The sequence below is a fragment of the Myzus persicae genome, unplaced genomic scaffold, assembly GCF_001856785.1.
Source record: "Myzus persicae strain clone G006 unplaced genomic scaffold, MPER_G0061.0, whole genome shotgun sequence".
Classification (NCBI taxonomy): Eukaryota; Metazoa; Arthropoda; class Insecta; order Hemiptera; family Aphididae; genus Myzus; species Myzus persicae.
The window spans coordinates 186840-208792 of record NW_019101047.1 but is presented as its reverse complement, the minus strand read 5'-3'; the positions used below and the strand labels follow the sequence as shown (position 1 = coordinate 208792).

The following is a 21953-nucleotide window of genomic DNA, read 5'->3' as shown; positions in this document are numbered from 1 at the left end:
TTTTAATACTGTATATTAATCTAAATATTATACCGTCCAAAAGTATAAGACTTTGGTGGCGCGAGATAAAACGGAAAGTATATTTATTATAATACAGTCGTACACCCGTACGTCAGGAGAGTGAATTACGCGCGTGCCGCGGCCGACAGACGAGCAGAATTTTTAATTCCATTCCATTCCCCGACGTGATGCCCACCTCCACGCTCGCTTTTAATAATAATAAAAAATATATCCGAGACAATTTACACCTAATAAATAACGATACTCAACCCGCCACCGTTGTAGGAAAATCGAATCGTCCGTCCACCGCAGAAAATGACGACTCTTGCAGAGGGTCACAGGGCCGAGTGGGATCTATTGAACACATAGGCTACTAGGCACTAGCTAGGTCATCCTTATACCAACCAATAGAGTGGAAATGTCGCGAAGACCGATTGCATTGTAATTGCTGTGGACACCTCGAGTCACAACACCGTGAGGCACTTAAAAAATAATATTATACATTTTAGCTGACCACAAATCGTTCTACGCCCCGACGCCGGCTAATGACGGACGCGAGTAGGGGTGCGCGCGAGAGCGAAGCCGCATGCGGATAAATAATGATAAATATCACATGACGTGTAATGATATTATAATAATGTGCACGCGCTACAGCTTGTAGGTTTAGCCCGCTTATTAGCTAGATAACATTTTCATAACACCGCGCAAAACGAAATGAATTATATTAAACACGAGTACTTTTAGCTCCCATATTATATTATTTTAATATGCATATTACAGTATAATGTGGAAGAGTACCTGCTTAAAACGTGTGTTTGTCCGTCCGCGGATTTTCACTTTCTTTTTTTTTCCTACACACGATAACAGTATAATATAAATGCCACGGGTCCGTCCGTTGCCACTCACCAGGCCGTGAAGAGCACCGTAACAGTGGAAATAATAATTAACTGTGTGCGGCTATCCAGATGGGAGCTCCGACGATCGCTTTCTATCTGTTTGCATGTACGATAATGTATAATGATAACGCGCAAAGTGTGCAAAAACACTCGACGGGTGGACGTATCGCTGTATAATATAATGTAATGCGTGCACTGTCGTCTGTCACCATCGTCATCGTTGTCGTCGGTGCAGTGTAATGTACATGACGTTCATTGTGTGTTTGTTGTCGAAAAATAAAACCCACTATGGCAGACGTATTTTCTCACGCGTCGCGGTCTATTATGTGCTTTGTGCGTATCTTAGCTTAGCTCACTCATTATACAAGGTGTATCAATTAAAGGTAAAAAGTAAACACCCATTTCCTCGGAGAAGTATTGACGCATTTTGGAAATATTTTTTATTTGATTATAGTTGAAAGTCCATCGCAAGCTATATTTTTTACAATTTATCATCGCTATATCATTAAAAAAAAATTGTTTTTTGTGCATATTGTTTTGATTTATGATTTCAAATGGCAAAACAGAACGTGTAATAAGAACGCAGACGTGGTCGCATTATGTAAACTGCAAAGTCGTCGGAATAGAACATCCGTCGCACTGGAATCGTATACTTGTATTATATTATTTCTATTATAATCAATGTCCATGTGAGGTTACGGATATTCAAAAAAAAGTGTAAAAACAATATCAACAACCCGCGTCATAAATAATACAATTACTTACACAAATATATATTTATAGAAAGAGAGAGAGAGAGAGAGACAGTGAGTAAAAGACGTACAGCAGCAATAAGCGTCAATACGCCACCTCGTAGCAGTTATATTATGCATGAACGCTGCTCAGCGCGCGCTCGAACAATTGCTCACTCGATCGGTCGGTGCAGCCGGAACGACCCGAAATCGTGATCAGCTGACGACAATAGAACCAAAATACAACAATATGATACATCATATATACGACGTGAGAACGATCGATATATCTTTATGGAGCGTCGGCTACCGCACAACAACTACCTCGGTCGTGACAGCCGGCAACCTGATATAATTATACACATAATATACACACATATAAAATATTGTATTGTGTGAAGATTATTGGCAGCAAAAGCCCGCCTGAAAAAATAATAAAATGTTATAATGGAACGTTCGCTGCGTCCATGCCTTGGCGTAAATAACATCCTCTAATGCCGTGAATCTAAAAGTCAAAGACTCGAATCACTATGCCACGGCGGTCGGTCGGTCGGTCGGTCATAGTCGAAGAATCCTGAACCCGAAACTACGCGACCATAACACATGCGAGCCCATAATTAAAATACCATGGACCTCTCTTACACGTCTATATAATATTACAATATATTAATAAAAGTCTGTCCGCTTTCCGTTATCCATGTCGGCCATGACATGCGCACGGGAGAAAACTCTGCAGATCGAAATCGGTGTTAATAACGGAGAAACGAACGCGTCAGCGAGTCGCAGGGTTGCGAAATATGTACTGGACCTATTCACGAGCGATATTATTAGAGATATTATAAATTGTTATAGGTGAACTCGGCGAACCAACAGCACATTCACCTGTCACCACCTCCCACAGTATACTTGGAATACAAGAGATGCGAATAACAACTCGGGCGGTCGTATATAATACGTCATGTATATTTTGTCAACGAGTTTATTGTACTGAATAAATTTATGTGAAAAGATTCAAACCGAACAACGTTGTTTTTGCTCTTGAAATCATCACTGCCAGACGGCGGGTATACGAGGAACAAGAACAAAAAACTCTGTTCTGGGGGGTATTGTATCTGCAGTCGTCCGTAGTAGGTATATATCATAATTCTATCATGTACAGTGCACATGACGCGCCACCATGGTCGTTGGTTCGCGGCTGATGAAGTTGTTTTGAAACACTAAAATTTGCTGTACCTGTGCTGTCACAGGTGTGAGGACGACTCCGCACACACGATTCCATTGTAGGACAAGATTTTTTTTCCGTCGCGAGGCCTTTCTCGGGAGGACTTTCCGTCTTGCAGTATATAGGTACCGTATGTATACGACCCGTTACATATTATATTTATACGGCTGCCGCGAGTACTATATTGTATTGTATGTGGATCTTATGACTTGTATGGATGGCGCCTCATATATAACATAGGGATATGGTAGGTATGTATTGTTTGAACACATAATATGGTTGTTAAAACAGTTGAACGCGACCGTCCGAGCACGTGCTCTGTGGACGGGGGTGAATGGTTCGCTCGCGCAATATCTATTTACAATTATTATTATATTATACAGCCCGTAAATAGTGATCACGAATTTCTCATTGCCTGTTTCGGAACGCCGAACGGAATGTAGTTGTAGTGTGGTGTGCATACTGCAGTGGTATACGCAAGCCTGAAATTCAACAATTCGTGTATAAATACACAGGTATCTACCTAATTAACACCTTAAAAATTGTACAGACCATAAAATCATATATACTACTAAGCACTATATTCGTCTTTCAGCACTATAAACACTGTGACAGTGTAAGTGTACTGTACTGCACTATCCATGCAGGTAGTGATGAAAACAATAATTACAACAAAATCCGAAAACCAAATAAAAAATACACTAAATATTAACCGCATATAGTTGTACACATAATCACAACAATTATATTATTATACTGTACTTCTATGTGTTAAACCAAACGGTTGGCATAAAGTATAGGACGAAACAACGACGTCGCAGTGTACCTCCCTCCTTCCTACTTGAAGGATGCGTGGTGATAGGAGTGGTTTATTATTACTCGAGCGGATAAGGGTGTGCGGCGGTACGATAAAGTGAGTTTGAAATATTTTAAGTATCTATACAGTATACAGTATAATAGTATTATCTTAATATACGATATTCGAGTGTGTACTGCTCAAATGAAACGTTGAAAGACGATTAATCGACGAAGAATACCCGTTTCGTTCGTATACACTATACAAAATAAACAATGGTGGATTTCTGTGTTCGATAAAAATAAAGGTCTTGCGTGGAACTTGGTGTGTCGGGACCCTAAGGGTCTGCCGCTGCAGTAAATCATACTACCCATTAATATGGTTATAAAATAATACATTGTACAGCGTATTAACATTGTATGTGACAGAGTCAAGGTGAAATATCAGCCACATATTCAGTTAAGACTCACGACGGTGACTCATACTTGAGCCGGCGTTGAAACGCGCGAACGTAAAGTCGAAGAAAAAATAAAAATCATTAATGACTCACTTAACGCGGCGTGTGTGCAGCTATCGATATTAATAATAACAATATTAATGAAAAAATAAAATATAATATAATTTATACGCGCCGTCGAGTATCGTCATATACCGACAAAGGAAATTCCGGTTTGGATGCCGCAGATTCTCGGTCCGTGCCAATCCCGTGTATTTGCACGTACATACCAGCTATAACCTATAGCACACACACCACATAATAAAATACGAAAACATTGTTGCTTATATACTATGCACAATGTTATAAGACGAGTGACGACGACGGCGACAATAATAATATAACCACAAAATGATTGCCATGCGACGTCGTTATACTAATATCGAAGATATATCATCTCGGGGGGGGGGGGGGGTCCGTATTTGTTCAAGTGTAACGAGGATTTAGTTTTTTGCAATCGCGGCAACCCGGCGCCGCGGCAGTGTGCCCCCCCCTTGTGACGACGGAGCACGACTGGAAAGCACTAATACACACGCGAGTACACACAAAAGCGATTCGGGGCAATAATATAATGATATAATGATAATAATATAATATATTATATAGAAGTCGTGCGAGACCGATGACAAATGAGAAAACGATACAGGCGCGGTTTTGCAATGGTTTCTCGATATACGAGTGTATGAAACGCTGCAACTGCAGCTAAATGGCATACAGCTAGTACCCGACCACGTGTGAGAGTGTCGGCCAGATCACCCTGCATGAAAATTGTCACGATCGCGTCTTGCGTCCACCCGTGTGCATCGGCCGATGGGTTCTGCAAGACGTCGTTTGTCAACGAAACGGTGCAAGACGTCACCGGACAGGTCGTACACAATATAATATTATATTGTCGTTATTCGCGCGTCCGCGAGGCGGTGTATAAAAATAAAAAAAATTTTAAAAAAATAATATTATAAAAATGACAGTGTTAAATGTACAATAATAATATATACTTATATTTATAGCGTTTATACACATATTATTATACCGGTCGAGGTGAAATCGTGACTGCTTTTGTCACGTGCAGTGTGTGTGGTGTGTACCCATACACCTACCGTCCGATATCGGTGGACCGTTGTTTTTACGCATATACCAAACGCGTACACTCGCCGTCGAACAGACGCATAGTAATATTATTTATTTTTATATTATAATAACAGCATTCTATGCACCAGTGTAAATAGATAATATTATACGCGCGACGACGACGGTGATTAGCATAAACGACTACGAAGAGCGTGCAGTACACATATTATAATGTATAACGAGTCGTATAACCTACAGCGTAATTCGGATAAGCTTGCGTCCACTAAAGCCTACAGGTACTAAAAATAATATGATGTATTGGTATTTGGTACTGCGCGTACCGGATTTTTGACGGGTAGCGCCTACACCTATATCCATACTATAAGAATCTCGCTGCACTAGGACTTCCGTTAAGCCTGTCTTTCAACTAAAAATTCATGTGCAAAATCTTGCAATGTTGCCAATGTAAAAATACTTTGTTGTCCTGAATTGTATCATAGTTTCCGGAATAATTGTTTTGAATTTTGAAAAAAATGTATTATTCGGTTATCAATAACACATTGTAAAAATAATAAGTAAATGGAAGAAAAATCAAAATTATGATTTATGATGGTCTTTATACGACTGGGAGCCTATACTAGTCATAAATAATAAGATATACCGAATGCAAGTACAACCGCGTTTCTCGAACTAAACAGCGTTAAAGCGGCTTCAAACGTATACATTATTCTGTATAGAAGAAACAAACACCTCCGACCTCTATAGACCATTAGGGCCCGTCCACTACTTGCGGGCGAATGATGGATTTCAATCGTACATCCGTTTTGAAAACGAGACGCATTCCTGTACGACTGCAACCACCTGGCAACTTATATATTATATATGTATATACACGGGCCAAACGACCAAACAGCAGCGCTGTTGGTGTTTTATACCAATGTACATACTTTATATATATATTATATATTTACTTTTTTAATCTTAAGGTATTAATGTGAATATATACTGTCCAGGACGCAAGAGTGCTGGTATAGCAGCAAAGCCGTCGGATTCTGTTCGAGAACTAGTTGGCCACCGGGGGCTGCTGCAAATGTATACGTCTACATTTTATGCCCACCGAGGACAAGAGAACGAATGAAATGGAATGAAAAAAATATCGATCCAACGAAAATAATCGTTTTCCCGTACTGCCGCTGCAGGTCTTTGAACTTATCACGTACTATTATTATTATTAAATGTCAATGTTAAGAAAAAGCAGTGCGTCTTGTTATCAGGAAGACGACGTAATCTGCAGGCCATGCGTACCGTTCTTCCTCAACCCCTGTATACCGCTATATATACATCATGTAGCGCTTATATATGTTGAGTACATATATAGGAACTCTGCAGCAAAGACCCCGCCGCGTATACCTTTACCGAGGTACTGGTTTGTCACATACATAAGTCAAGGTTGCAGCGTGGAATACGTTAACGTCAAGTCGGCACGAAATTCGATTCGCGGTGCGAATCTCGCGAATCAAACGATTTTTTCCTCCCTTCTATAGTATATATACATTATACGTAAACTATTATACTACACGTAATATATAATATATAATACGACGGACCGGTTCTGGGCGGACATTTGCGGCGTTTCCATCATCATGACCCGTTTCCGCGACGGCGAGTGGGTATATGTATAAATATTGGTAGGTATACATAATAGCCGGTGTATGTACAATCGACCAGGACCGCGGTTACAAAACGTCTAAACTCTAAGAAAATAATATTATTATTAATATTATATAATTTCGACAGGTGACGCGTAGTACTAACACCAAAAACCGGGTACATCTACGTCATCGATTCACGTTATATAGCTGGTACCTAGGCTGTGACCGTTGTCATTTTTCTCCGGGGTCAAAATATATTGCAAAATCTATTGTAGTAAGTATTGTGTTTTATCTGCGCTGCGTCACGAGCGCTAGCGATCATTATAATATAGTACTATACATATTATAGCGGACCCGGTGGAGGTTAGAAGATCAAAAATCAAATATTGACATACAATTGAAAATCTTGATTGGCGATAAACGTATACCTACAGAATTATAATATAGTACCTTAGTTGTAGGTATGTTGTATATGTATTAGGTATACATGTGTATTCATTTATTAATCCCGATTATCGAAACACTCTCGATCCAAAGACAATGCACCTGCACAGTAGAATAATAATAACAACAACGATAGTGCGCGATGCAAATCAAGCTTGTGAAATAATATAATATGTATATATGGGTACGTTAGCGAGCACGGCTCAAGGTTTTCTCATGCTCTATTAGCTAGCTTTAGGGACTTACATTAGGTACTGCGAATTGTAAATCATATACTACACAATATTGTTACATTATACTCTCGTTTATATTATTGTGATCAATTCACCCGGCAGTGTTTTTAAGCGCGATTACAATCCATATTCCAACCTTTCATTTGCAGTCGCCGTTGCTATTAGATAGGTACTGACTGGATAACGTGCAATTTTCACCACTATAGTTTGATAACGGCCGTACACGAATAGAATACTAATTCTCATCAATGACGATGAAATTATACTTGTAATTTATACCAACTACTATAATAATATAATATGTAAATATTGATAACGAAGCTTCCGAAGGCCACGCATACAGTGATACGACTGACGTACAGGTGTCGCAGTGCAGTTATACTTTTATGAAATCGTTTAGATCCAAAAGGTCGTGTGGAAGAAAGCTGCGGTCAGTCTACTCGGTAAACAAATTACGTAAATTAGTAAAACGGATGAAGAGACAATTGGAGGATATACACTCGACAGTCAATTAATCTACCCTCACTTTCGAATCACGACGTTTCAATACAATATCCGGGGCAACAGGTGCGCTACACTTCTAAGAGTTCGCGACCAGAGAGCATGAAGAAGAAACTGTATATGGTTCGCCCCTCGTGACAGTTCCTGTAGTGAGTAGCGACCATAGGCGTGTTACTTACACCATACGTTTTCCACCATAGATTGTAAACTTTTCGCCATAATTACTGTACGGACTCTCATACAATGGTTGCAGTGAGCTATGGACGATTATTAGGTATATAACGGGACACGCAAAAATTTACAACGTACGCGCTAAAAATAAATTTAAAAAAAAAACGATCTCGAGTCATTACAGACACCGAGCCCAATCACGACGAGCAGTCTCGACCTCTCGGTCCGTATAGAGAGACGTAAAGGTCGTGATGAGTGGGCAACGCCGCATTGTGTTCAGGCTGCAGAAATACTACGGTCGTCGTTTAAATCTATCCATACCACCCAAGCAAAACAATAATTTTCTCGTGCCAACTGCATTATCTGCAGCACCTGCGCAAATTACACGAATAAGTGTACACAGCACGCGCCACGTTCACATGTATAAAAACTATCATCTGATCTGCTGTAGCAACAGTTGAATGCCAGCCTACGCCGCATAAGTATTATAGTATAATGTACTGATATATTTTCATTGCGAATCCGAAAAGTCATATCATAAACTGCACCATATACCTACATCCAGAATGGGAGAAAAATGGAAAATATATTGAGCTCTATACGGCCAACCATAATAATATCGTAGCGAAAACTGATATTATCACCTTTGAAAATATGTTCCATAAAACGGTGTTGATACCATCAACATTCAACACGATGAAGAGACAATTATTTTTAAGCTCTCTCGCATGTTATATCAGATGTTTGAAGAATATATTGAAAAAAGCAAGAGAAACCTACAATAATAATATTATGTATACGATATGCCGAAATCAGATAATGATACCAGAGTGGGGCGAGACAAGACTGATATAGAGTAGCTCTAGTTGAGTTAAAAATGTGTAGGTACTTGGTATAAAATAAGTACTAAAAGTATAAAATACACGTTCGGTAGTCGTCGTCACGCAGCTGATCTGGCAGATGTTAGGCATGCGCTGGCGGACGTCAGTTATATATGGGGGCTAACATCTGCGCCTATAGTGACCACGAGAACACGATACGCATTAGCATCGAACATGAAATTTCACCCTCGCGCAGTTTATAATATTATCGCACTGTGCACACCCGGTGGTTATTACGGCCTTATACCTACCAAAAACTTGGATTCGACCATCGGACGGACTATAAATGTAACAACAAGAGTAGCAATTTAATATAGGTACCATAAACATATTATTTTAATGTGTAATTTATGTAAATCACGTTAATACGCGACCTTGTCTGGAAGAAGACTTCTGCTTTCTCGAGAAACCAGATTAGAAATATAGTAGCTACGGTGGTGGCGGCGTCGGCGGCCGTTGAGAAACGTTGATAGATTACCACCGGTCAGTCCGAATGCCAACGACCTTGAACCGGTACACATCATAACTATATATTTATATATTCCTCTTTTAAACGAATCAATTGAACGAGGTTAACGCACGACTGGTTAATTGAAAAATCCGAATATCGAAATATTATTTTACGGGTTGCGTTCCGTTAAAAACGTGAAACAACCGGTCAATATTATAATAATTAACGATTCGAAGTAATGAACGTAGTTTACACAAGACGTCGACGAGACGACTGTTTGCCAAAAAATCTTATGCGTTGCACAATGTCACGAGTTGCACAAGATATATTAGGTAAATTATGGTGCAGTGTGACGTTGTCATAGCGAACCAAAAAAAAAAAAACACTGTTGGCTCGTGACCAGGAATTTAGTGGTCAGGACGCGTTCCATAGGGTTTTAGACGATATCTGATGGCAAACCACAGCCATAAGCCTCGCGACGGCAGCGGTCGGTATGTATATTGTGGAAAAGAAGTTTCTATTAGAATATAAATATACATACATATATACAATATATATATATACATATATTGAGTATATTACCATGAGGTGTATATTATTATAATATAGGTACTATCTTACAGTCTTGACATCCCGGTCGACTCACTATAAACAATAGACAGGAACCAGTCGACGGGACTGCACGTCCATACCACAACACCGTCGCGTTCTTTCTCTGTTCGTACATACACGTATATACTATGTGCGCGTTTGAATCAATCGTCGACGGATGTATCAAAACAGTGTACACGTTATAGCAATATCAAATTGCACCGCGCATAGAATGTTAAAAGCTCGAGTAGTTCTTGTAGCGTTTTATGATATTTTATAATAATTAATAAAGCCAATTTCGTGTGTTTCTGCATATAAAACGAAAACTATAGTAGAATTAAACAGCCTTGTCTGTACACATATAGAACGAGGTGACGGATGCGTTCACGTCGGGTCGGGATATATGTTAGGATGGTCGATGGTGGCTGGTGGAGAGCGGGTATGCACCCCGTGATCTCTGCACGCGCACGGTCTCTTACGGTCTCTTTCTCTCTCTCTCATCTCTCTCTCTCTCTCTCTCTCTCTCTCTCTCTCTCTCTCTCGATACGGTCGGTATCTGAATATACCAAAACTGATACACAAAGCAAGAAGGAATTCAGAGCTATTCAATCGGCAGTACAATCGGAAAGGGACCTGTCGGGCGATGGAGGGGGAGGAGGAGCGCTGAAGAAAGAAAAAAGGATCGCCGCAACAATTGACACGGTCGACCCAGGAGCACTCGGTAGACTCTGTGGAATCCCATAACATTATCCAATCGTATACAGCCACGTGGTCCACCGTCGCACTATCGAATAAGGTTCAATATGTCGAGTTATTAATTTTTCACAGAACAGAGCGGACACAATCATCATTGCAGAGGACGACAACAACAATATTCCAGAAGAAAGCAAAAAGGGACAAAATAAATATTTCTTTATCTTCTTAATTTGTGTCGAGTAACCAATGTAATATTTTATATGGCAACATGGACTGAAACTGCCAACTGATCTCTCGCACACGGAGCGCAAACGGTCATTGCACATTCTTCGGATACCGAATGCATGATCGATGTGTTTCGATATGCTTCATTATTTTCTTGAACTTCTCTCCCCCTCCCATACCTATACCAATCCACCAAATGATGATGAGAGTACGATACACGTAATGCTACTAATTTTATACACGTGCGAACGCGTCGTGAATAATAATTTCGACACACTCGCACTACTAACACGCCAACACCACTGCGATACATGAGTAAGTCGATTTTGAAATTAATTCTTCGTTCATTGACGAGACATCAATTTATTTAAAACAGAAACGTATTGTTACTCATCTCGGGCTGCTATATTAGTAGTGATTACATATTATTTTTTAGCTCTAATTAAAATAGTTCAGCTGAGTGTTACACATAAATAGTTACAGTACACTATCTGAGCGAAGGGGAATTTTATTGTAAGACGTGACGTGTCCAACGTTCGAGCCGGCAAGTCCGACGAGGCTTTGCATTGTCGATTAAATTAATTATTTCATATTCGCCACGCTCGACGGCATTCGTATATAGTGTATACACTGTACAAGATACTATATATTATTACAGAGAGCTTAGCTGATAGACTGGTCCGAACGGAAACAATGCAAACATCATCGGATACACATTCACCGAAATCGGCAGATGATTGTTAAACACCGGCGCCGTCAAGACTCAAGCGACTGCCAAATATTTAATATTATTACACACACGTAAAGGTTAGCAAGTTTATAACGTTGAGGAATAAAAACAAACAAATTGGTTAGGTATAATATTAAATTGGGCATATGTCGTCCGAACGATCATAATAATATCTATTGTCGTTTATAAAACCCTATATATGAACGATCTTGGCATAATATGTATATATATATATATATATACTATTATATAGGTACGCACATTCTACGGAATAATAATGTACACACGTACTTAAATATTGATGAAACGATGTTTCAATAATTCTCCTGGGGAGAAGGTTATGAAAACAACGTGCGTCATTGTCTGGAGATTTTAACACACGCACATAACGTATCGTAATTTATCGTTCCGTATGACTAATCGATTTTGTCATATAACTCGCGATCGTGAAGAACAGATGTAGTCGCTCCGGCACACTCACACACACGCTACTCAAAGGATTCCGTTGTTCGAACGGATCTCGAGGCGGTGACCGCGGACGTATACAAGTCGGAGGAATGGAGGAATGCGGTTATTAGGCGAAACGGGACGAGAAGACGAAGGAGAAAATGATAATTTAATGGGCGCGCGCGTGCCGGCAGCTAGACTAATGCTATATGTATACAGCATACCGACCCCGACCGACCTAATCTGCCGACTGGCCGGTCGATCGATCCTAGTCGGTCGGACTTTAGTAAACAATATTAATTGCAATAAAAAAAAAATAAGAGTTGATTCAAAAAAACTGCCAAAGATTGAATAAAAAGGTTCGCTTACCCAAAATCAGCGGCCGCCCATGGCGCGGCGGCGGGTTATCCAATATTGTGTAGGTACACTAAAATAATATATATCCTTTACTGGAGCACTGGAAACGCACTGCGACGATATCGTTATGTATGTGCGGCGGGCGCGTACGAACACGGATCGCGAAAGGCGACACAGCGATGGGCGGGCGGAACCGGTTCGCGCGGAGCGATTGACTACTACTACGACGACGACCACGACGACGTGCTGACCGGACGTATCGGCGCTCGTAACGAAACTGAATACGACGGTGCAGTCGTTGTCGCGTTGCTCGTTTCAGACGCGCGCATATGTGTGCGTGTGTGTGCGCGCGGCGCGATGTGGTGGTGATGGTGATGGTGGTGGGTGCGCGCGCGCGTACGTATGTGGACCCGCCGCCGCCGAATGGCATACGTAAAACGGGCGGCGTGTGCCCCCGCACCATTATAATAATATTATTATTATTTACTAAACATAATAATATTATAGCCGTTGAATACCTGTTGTGAGCGCGCGCACTCACTGATAGTGAGCGGTGCACAACGCGTGTGCGCGCACCACCGCCACCGTGGTGTTTACGCGCACAGGTCGCGGTCGTTCGGCCTTGCGGTCGGCCTAGACCGACCCTTCACCCACCCACCACCCATCGCGCACGGCCGCGCGACGAAAATCTTGAAGATACGCTGTCGCCGTATCTTCGTGGTCGCCTCGGGCGGACTTCCCTTTTTTGGATATTTTACTAGACAAACGAAACCAGAAATGAGACGTTTGAGAAGATTAAAATAAATCCGTTTAAAATGCTCTGTCGGATACTTAATGCCTTTTGATGATAAAAAAAAATATAAGATAAATGTTATCGTTTTATTTCGTGATCGAACGCGGGTGGGCCTAAAGAAAAATCTATGGTGGTCCCATCGTTTTTTTTTTTAATGCTCGTTATTTTCGGGACGTTATAACATTGTATATCGATATAGTATATAGAGAAGAAACACCTGCAGCGCAGCAGTGTATACCATGCGATTTTCACTTTTGAGTAATCTTTATTTGTTATAATATATTATATATATGGCTGATATTTAGAATTTAAGACTGCGAACTGAAAACCGAAATATGATTTCCCGATTCCAGTGTTAGAATGTTCGATTTATTACAGTATAGATGTAGCCTTGTTTCCATGGAATGCAGGGTGACCATGTATGTTCAGTTCAATATTAATCTTTTATTTCGTAAAGTATTATATAGGCTAGACCATAGGCTGCTAGAGAATAAGTAATAAACTTTATATTTTGGGCTATTTCATTAACAAAAAATACCACTTAAAATCTATTTCCATGGTTATTTCATTGCAGATTTGTAAGGATACTACCCTGCTTAATTTGTTGTACGGAAAGCTCATAGAAAGGGTGGGGAGTTTGTGGCAGAACAAAATGTAAATTCTATTATCTGTAGGTATCGATATTTGTTTAAATATTGAGGATAATGGTTATATGTATCAAGAGAATTCAATAAATTGAATGAACGTCCGGAAAAAAAATCCTGTCTAATTTCAGTGTAAATAGTAAACGTGTACTTCGTTCACGTGAATAATTTAAACAGGTTCTTTACTGTATATTAATATGACAATATACACTATTGTATTTATCTTAATCGTCCCAATATTCTTACTTATCAGTTAACGTGCAAATTGTATATTATATTATTATTATACAATGTTAAAATATCAAATATTTGCAATTAATTCTCACAAGACTGTATTCCAAATATACTAAATGGTCACTAATCGGTAAACATTTACTTTAACGTTAATTTTACTTGTATGTGCTATAAAAACAAATACGAGATAAGCATTTTTAAGGTCCATTAAAATAATTATATTTTTTATTTCCAACAATAAATGTCAAAGTATACAATTTTTTTAAATAGTTGGATCATCTATGATGCTTTTAGGTTGTGCCAGAGAGTTCCATTAATCAATATAAAATTTATTTTAATATTATTAAAATATTAGTGAATTTAAATTTAAAAAAAATTATAAGTATACTATAATATCATCTGAAATAATTTACAAATTACAACTGCTAAGATATAGCAGTAACTAGTAAGTAGCATTATTAGAGTACCTGCATACTAAAGTATATAAAATTGATTAAATTGATAAAAAATAAAACATATTAGATCAACTGAGGCAGTAGATTTTTAAATTCTTCACAATTATTGAAAGAATTTATGTTTATTCCGGATTCAATACAAAACCTAACAAATATGTAAAATACTATGGTTGGTACTTTATAGGTCAACGTCTAATGTTAAAGAAATCCGGGCTTTTCTCCTAGTCCATAAAAATTGATACACTTAAATATAATTAAGCAACATAGTTTACGTAGGTATATGCAACAAAACCAATAACTGATCCTGACTCGTTTCACGGCAATCGACACTATCACAACAAAACATGACCATTTTTTTTTACTTTCTATTCCATTAGTTCAGATATAAATTATTGTAATATACTGCGATAAGAAACGGAAATAAAATATATAATATGGCATAGATGGCAATATATGAGAACAAATAAAATAATACACAACATATTATAGTAGGTTTATATATTATAATATATATAATATAAAAGAATACCTGAGTAATGAATATGTTTATTATAATATACTAATGTACAATCTGGTATTACTATAATACACCTATAGTAAAATAATATACTTTTATGCGTACCCATCAAAAAATAGAAAACGACGATTCGAGGGAGGTCACGTTTCCTTGATTGGCTTTAATTGACTACAACGTTTACAATACACTATATATTTAATACTCAGTACAAGTGTGTCTGTTACATAAATCTCAATTGTTTTGAGATGAGTCAAAAGCATTATACGCTATTTATGTACAACTACTGTTCCATGCTGTTTATTGTCCGAACAATAATGGATACTAACAGTTAGTGTTGACGATATTATAATCAGCCCCATAATACTTATATTATACTATTATATCAATATTATATTTCTATATTATGGTCGAGATTATGACCGATACCGACTGTTGAATAATTGTACCAGTAACAGTGATATCGCGGTCATACATACAGGCATACAGAGTAAACTATCATTAAATTCTCCGACATAACGACACGGAAATGGTTTTTACGCAAAAGATATTGCGAGTATAACACAAGGAATTGCTAGACGATTTTCATAGTGAAAACTGAATAGATGCCAGAAATTACCGACCATACATGAATATATGATGCAGCCAAAAACATGTATAAATATATAATAATATATTATATATATATATATCGCTGAATGACTGCGTATGTGTGTGAAAACAGTAAGTGTATACCTACTTAAACAGACATTAGCATTTAGCTATATATGAGTCTTGCTGTTTTATGTTCCAATAAACGGTGGGCTTAAAATATCTGGATTGAGTCTCGTCCACAAAGCAAATCGGATAATTTATTATTATCAGTTATCACTATTATTGTATTTTAAATTAGACATTAGTTTAGTATAAATGTAAATCGGTACACATGTTTTTTTTAATACTTTAGTCGGATCGGTAAATAATGAATAGATACCATCAAAGCTAATAAATGAAATATATAGCATATTATCATAAATATATACTATATAATATATAGGTATTTGTACTTATATCTAATATTAATCTATACAACTATATAAGTAACTAAATTGATAAAAAAATTGTATCGAACGAGCTGTACATTTAGTGTGTCTCTATGATTAAAAAAATCTCCTAAAAATAAGTATAAAAATCCTTAACATTTATTTGAAGATATTGTAATATTAGATTGACTTAAATTGAATACATATTTTATTATGTTTGATGAAAAATTATGTTTTCAACAAAATCAAAAATTACATTACCATTATCGTGTCCCACATATTATAGATTGTTGTGAATTATGATATTTTATTAGCACAATAGATATATGATTTTAAATAATTATTATTTCGTAGATATGACGTAATGGATTTTATGGCCTACTCTATTACGCACTGATTAAGTGGGTTTCAAAGTTAATGTGGACTGTGGTTCTCTGGTGTAATAATAATTGGTGTATATTGTAATGCATAGACGATTCGTGTTATGCGCCTTATTATAACACAACCATTTCATATTAATTAATGAGAATTAGGACGAAACATTAAAATTCATAACCGCGGTCCGCAAGTAATGTGAAATGCTCTTATAGTCTTACGTTATTATACACAGTGCAATTATAATTTTGTAATTCCAACATTTTAATTCCTAGTACTGTATACATAACATTGTTATTATTACAATTAAAAATAATGTTTTTCCATATCTTAAAACCCGTTACTTTAATAGGCAAGTACCATTTTAGTAATCATTTTAATATTTAAAATTGTTGTCATTTTGAAAAACTCTAAATGGAAATATATTCGCTTCGATCTTTAAATATCAACCTCATCCTATAGTAGCATAATCCCATACACTCACATTTGACACATGATAATTTATTTTTTATTTCAATTGTATACAATTTCCTATAATATCTCTATACAGATTAGGCATAAAAGTTAATTTTTTACTGAAAAATGATTTAATTTATAACTGATTAGACATGAAGATTTCCACAAAAAATGTTTTTAAATACAAAACTATAGTACATATAATATTCGGAAAATAAAATTTACTCGAGTGTGCTTTATGGGTATTCTGTGATAAGTATACTGCTAGCTGTGAGTAGTGAGTATGAAGTATAAGTCATTAACTAATATACCTAATTATATACATCGATTATTTACATTTTTGACATCCTAAATATTCATTTAACTTTGTATCCATATTAATATTATGTATAATAGTCGTCCAAAGAATTTTTAAAAATCATATTAAAAATATTCAAAGTAGACGTACAAAGAATTAATTAAAAGTAATTGGTTTCGACTATCGTTATAATATTATTTGGAACGATCGAATATGTTGCGTAATCGAACCCTCACCTATATTTATATTTATATAATATATATATTATCGAAACCGGGATTTCAAGAAAAGCGCCTCAACCTACGTGAAAAAAACACTGTTCGACTTATGATAATTTTTTGTTTTTATCGTAATCATACTTCGAGTGTATAATATTATAATCTAGATTATATCCAGAGCACGTTAACTACACTATTTTCTCCCAGTGAAAAAAACACCATCATAATATACATATTATAGGTATACATATAATATAATATAATATAAAATATATGATATGACGAGTACCTGCATTCTATAGGCATAGTAGATAATGTTATATTGTGGGTCGTATAGAAGGATAGTAATAATAACAACAGTTACATACATTTGAAAAAAAATAATACTCGCGGAATACATTTTTAATTTGAAAACGGCTTATAAAACTGGAGCTTATAAAAATATTCAGCGTGTGCGAGGCGTCATTACATTTAATAATATTATGTGGTACGAGTGTACCTTTGTACCTACATTTATGTAGCTACTACGGAACCTGAAAATAATTGAAAAACATGTTTTATTGTATGCATTTTGATGCCCTCTATCAAGTCCGACGACGGTGCAAACGGAAAAAAGTCATCAGCCTACTCGCTTACATATGATAATTTATATACAGTAAACATCATTATGCACAGAGCACACTGCACGTAATCTTAATATACGTATCAAAAATAATACTTCGGAAATGAAAAGATCAACTAAAAATATTGTGATTTTACAATTTTACATGATTTCATATGCGTGAATCAATCAGCTTGCACCAGTGGGTAATAATAATGGGTAAATAATAGTTCCGTACAAATATTATACATTTTTAAGTTTATATAAAATAGTGTCTACAGATGCATATTATTTAATTTTGATTTACTTAATGATATATTAAAATATAGCGGAGAAACTGTGGTAGAATGTAAGTATAGAGCGGAACAAATTAAGGTCGCTCCTATCCGTCAATAAAACAATATAATTAACGATTGATCTTGGCCTGCCTTCGTCAATATAGTATACATAATATATGTTCATGCTATTGTTCAATATAGAAACCAAAATATGAGAAATACTTAATTTTATTATATTAGGTACCCACAAGAATGCGGGCCGACGAATACCCATTGGTCATTATAACTATTGATTATTTTTATTATGATGTATTAATTTACTATTAAATAATAAATAATAAATACTCCTGTCAGACATGTCCGGTTGCAGCTTGAACTCGTTTCAACAAATGAATACATTTATACGTGCATGGCAATGGATAGCAGTGCTGCTGCAATGAAACAGTAAAATAATCCTAATATGATGTGTTACCGTCATCGAGAACTGTTCACAATCGTAAATGATATACTCGGCAAAATACCTAACTCGTTCCGCAGTCGGGAATAATGTATAAATTATTAGTCGAGCGTAAAGAACAAAATAACGAATTCATTAATAATAATATTATATATGACGTGTGCTAACCAACATAGGTGCGGATGAGAGTTGTAAGGTATTTGAGTAAAATTATACGAATAATGTTCTTACTGCTGAATATTACTAACGGACAACAGCCTGAATAATTATTTAAATTTTAAACGTACTATACGATTTGATGTATTCTAAATACAAAGTTAATATAGGTATATGAAGAATATAGTTTTAGATTCTGAGTGGATTGCAATGACTTGTTGGTTTTTTTGTATCTGACGACACTTTTCATAGTAGTAATAGTGCTTCAATATTAGTAAAGTGAGGTTTGTGTTAAAAAATTGGGTCTAGTTGGTACCTTTATCTAAGAGGTTAAAAGTAAAATACCCCTTTTTCTTAATAATCGGGAAAAACTAAAAAAAAAATAAGGGAATATTTTCGGAACTCCTTTACGCTTGCAGTTTTTGACTTATAAGTTACTTCGTTGTTATTTATTTACTTGAATTTATCAACAAATGTTTATATTAGCATTTATTAAACAGTAGAAAATAGAATAACTAATTTTCAAAATAATTTGGCTCTTTTTGAGCTATTTAAAGATTTTATTTTTGTATGTACATGTTGATACAAAATGTTATACTTGGTCAAATAGCTTGAACATTTAGTAGAAAATTAATCATAAGTTGTCCTTATACTAATTTGAAAGTATCGAAAACATATAGGAATATTTCTTTTAAGTTTTTGAAATTCAAATTTTTACAAAACTAGATATTTAAACAAAAGTGAAAAGATTTAAGTTTTTTTGTTCTAATCATCGTTGTAACTTCTATTGATGCAATAAATTAATAACTGCAGCTAGTAATATTATAATTTTTTGTATAATATATCAAGCAATTTGTTTTTTGCATTAATTAAACCTACCACATATTATTACTAATATAGAACAATAAATAACTAATAACAATTTAAATATTATACAACAAAATATCCTTAAAAATATAGGTTGATACACTGTCTCCGTTACGAAACGTATAGGTAATTCAAATTTAATACATCCATTTTGGAGTGCCCTTCTCAATGATAAGGTACACTCCATGCCTACTATACAGCAGACCAACTTCCCGGCTTTTATGAAATTGAATACTCATACAATGTTTAGCAGTTTTAATGTTAAACATTTACTTGTTTATAATAATTCAAGTATTATTATGTCTTATACAATTATTTTCAAGTAATAATATTTATATTTTAATAATATGGTGTTTAAAATCAGAGCAGATACTTTCACATAATAACTAAAATTGTGAGATGTTTTAAAGTTTTAAATAATTTTCTTATTACTAACTATATACACACGCATTCTAGCGCTTAGTGATGTACGTAAATGAACATTCAGACTACAGAGACACTACCCAACTGCCCCAGGTACCCGTGAATTATGCCAATTAATATTATCATTATTGTTGGCTACTAACGGTTACGACATATTATTTGTTCCGTGGTCATGAGGATAACACAACGTACATCGTATACCGAACCAAACAATAGCGTTATTATTGATATTATACATTTGGAATGCACCCGTATAGGCATATTATATATAGCTGGTTATTATTATATTACATGGACGAACCACACAGTGAATTACGATTTTCTTAGCTTTCCGGTTTTGTGAAAGTGTCGATGGTCTGAGTAAATGATAGTATTTTTACCGATTTTTTTAACGGGTATACAATGCATACTATTATTAGTTATTACAGTTTGTAGGGGGGAAGGATAACGTAATTGTTCTCAGATGAGTTTAAATAAATATAAATATATATATATATAATTAGAGGTATGTACAATGTAGACGCCTAATAACAACAGGCACGGGTTACATAAAAAATATAATAATTTGTACCTATATTGTACATGACGTGCTCTTTGTCTTTACCGTAGGTAGAGCTGTAGAGGGAGCGTGTGTATATTTGTGCATTATGTACATAGTTCTTCACATCCGCCTCATTATAATAACTACTCTTGTAATATTCTTATATTATACATACAAACATATTAACGTGGGTAATAACAATAATAATATTAATGAAATCGAACCCGCGACGGCATAGGGTATTTACCGAAATGCCCACAAATCTCAATACGAGTGTGAGTTGCGTAACAAATATTGAAGAAGATAAACTGAAAACCGTAATATAGGTAGGTTGTAATTATAAGTCATAACTAATAATACTCATAATGCGTACATTAGTATCTAACTATATTATAATATCTACCTAATTAAATTGTCGTTTTTAACGACGGTCTATCGCATAGCATGTCCACGAATACGACGAAACGATTTGAACTAAATTTTCAACTGAAATCAACTAGAATCGATGCCAATAGGATAAAAATGACACACTCGCACACGATAGGTTTGGACATTGTTGTATGGTTTTTGCACGATCCTACAGTTGATGAAATTCCCAAGATGTGACTAAATAGATAAATAGTGTAAAATTATGCACAGAGGGTATCATGTTATTTTTGTCTCCGTAGATAACTCATTATCTAATGAGTAATAAATATTTTTCAAATTAAACTATGACACATGACATTACTTTAATTTGTTAGGTATGTAGGAGATATAACGTGTTCTTACTACTATAATGGGGATAGGAAATGCTCAACGCTTACCAAATGGGCCGTTTTTCAAAACTTACAAGTCCTGTGTGCCTGGTTGTATTCGAATGGCCAATTTATTTTTATAAACTACTAATTATTGGAGAGTTGGAGAGGTGTAGTGGATGCGGCGATGGACCTACAAAGCCCGGAATAAGCAAAAAAAAAGCTACTAATTATTTTATAAAATTCCAAAAAAATGAATTTTACAACGCATTGTGGGCTGGATAAAAAGCTTAAGC

The 21953-nt window shown here is 36.0% G+C and overlaps 1 protein-coding gene across 3 annotated transcripts in view; it reads right to left on the bottom strand.

Moving 5' to 3' along the window:
• The window catches only part of LOC111027502 (protein Shroom), a 174373-nt gene that overhangs the window by 90255 nt on the left and 62165 nt on the right, over positions 1 to 21953 (bottom strand). The window contains exon 1 of one of the 3 annotated variants that reach the window (XM_022305896.1): positions 12601 to 12867. The exons of the other annotated variants lie outside the window; for them this stretch is intronic. The gene's annotated coding sequence lies outside the window, so the exon portion shown is untranslated. Of the gene's footprint in view, positions 1 to 12600; positions 12868 to 21953 lie in introns of those variants that run through there. 3 annotated transcript variants of the gene reach the window in all.